Below are 1,477 nucleotides of genomic sequence, written 5' to 3'. Positions count from 1 at the left end.
ACTTGGATAAAATTCAAGCTCAAGGTTGCGGGTGCCAGGCAGCGAAGAGTGCGAGGCTCTTTGGTTCGGCTGAGGGCAGGGCCTTTGGCTGGGGCCTACTGTACACAGCTACAGCTAGGGGCTCCACTGTAGCCACCCTGCTTGTTGCTTTCCTGGGCACCACTCCCCTGGCTGGCCCGAGGCGAAGCATCAGTAGCGATACTTTCTGAACTCTTGGGTGCTGCTCTGAGTAGCGTCACCCTTTACACCAGAAAGCTGGCAGGCGCTATGGGGAAAAAACAAAACAAGAAGAAAGTAGAGGAGGTACTAGAAGAAGAAGCAGAAGAGGAATATGTGGTGGAAAAAGTTCTGGATCGTCGGGTTTTAAAGGGCAAAGTGGAGTACCTCCTAAAGTGGAAAGGTTTCTCACATGAGGACAATACATGGGAGCCAGAAGAGAACCTAGATTGTCCTGACCTCATTGCTGAGTTTCTATAGTCCCAGAAAACAGCACATGAGACAGATAAATCAGAGGGCAGCAAGCGTAAAGCTGACTCGGATACTGAAGATAAGGGAGAAGAGAGCAAACCAAAGAAGAAAAAAGAAGAGTCTGAAAAGCCACGGGGCTTTGCCTGGGGTTTGGAGCCGGAGCGGATTATTGGAGCTACAGACTCCAATGGAGAGCTCATGTTCCTGATGAAATGGAAAAACTCTGATGAGGCTGACTTGGTCCCTGCCAAGGAAGCCAATGTCAAGTGCCCACAGGTTGTCATATCCTTCTATGAGGAAAGGCTGAGGAGGCATTCCTACCCCTCAGAGGATGATGATAAAAAAAGATGACAAGAATTAAGTCTTCTGAGTACCAGCCCCTGTCGCCTGTGACTGAGCTTAAGTGGGGAGGGAAGGAGTTCTACTTGTCTTGACACCGTAAAGGTGGCTTGAGAAGATGTCCTTTGAAGAGCCAGTCCAGTTTCTGTGCCTTGCAGCAGCCCAAGTGCTTTAAAGCCATTCCAAGCTGTGTATTTGCACACCCATCCCAGTGGAGGGGAAAGGGGTAAGTGTTTCAAGGCAACCCATTCTGCACTTTATTGAGAAAAGCAAACGGCCTTCTATGAAGGACAAAATTTGCAGAATTGGGTGTGTAGGAAGGCAAAAAATACTGTTGATCTTCAAAGAGCATCTCAACAACCCACAGCCTTCTTCCCAATAGTGTTAATTCTGCATTTTTACAGGGTAGTGTGTATGTGTAGTTTTTGGCTATTACTGGTATTATTTGGGGAGGGAGGGATTGGGCAGGGAAGAAGGGAGATGCATAGGATATTTTCTTTAAAATTTGAGGCCTGACTGGGTGAAACAATGGAAAGAACAAGTAACTAATGATTTGGTTCTATGTCCAGAATATTTTACCTTACTAAAAAAAAGTCATTGGCACCATAAATGAGGACTGTGAGAGACTGTTTAAAAGCTGTGAATGCCTGAAACCTATAAGCAAAGGTGT

General features: G+C 46.5%; 1 pseudogene; it reads left to right on the top strand.

Annotated features, from left to right (window-relative positions):
- Positions 1-211: 211 nt before the first annotated feature.
- On the top strand, positions 212-858 carry LOC101963289 (chromobox protein homolog 1 pseudogene; annotated as a pseudogene).
- The last annotated feature ends 619 nt before the right edge of the window (positions 859-1,477 follow it).

This window comes from Ictidomys tridecemlineatus, chromosome 10, assembly GCF_052094955.1.
Source record: "Ictidomys tridecemlineatus isolate mIctTri1 chromosome 10, mIctTri1.hap1, whole genome shotgun sequence".
Taxonomy (NCBI): domain Eukaryota; kingdom Metazoa; phylum Chordata; class Mammalia; order Rodentia; family Sciuridae; genus Ictidomys; species Ictidomys tridecemlineatus.
The sequence above is the reverse complement of the archived record's forward strand: the minus strand, read 5'-3'. Positions and strand labels throughout refer to the sequence as shown.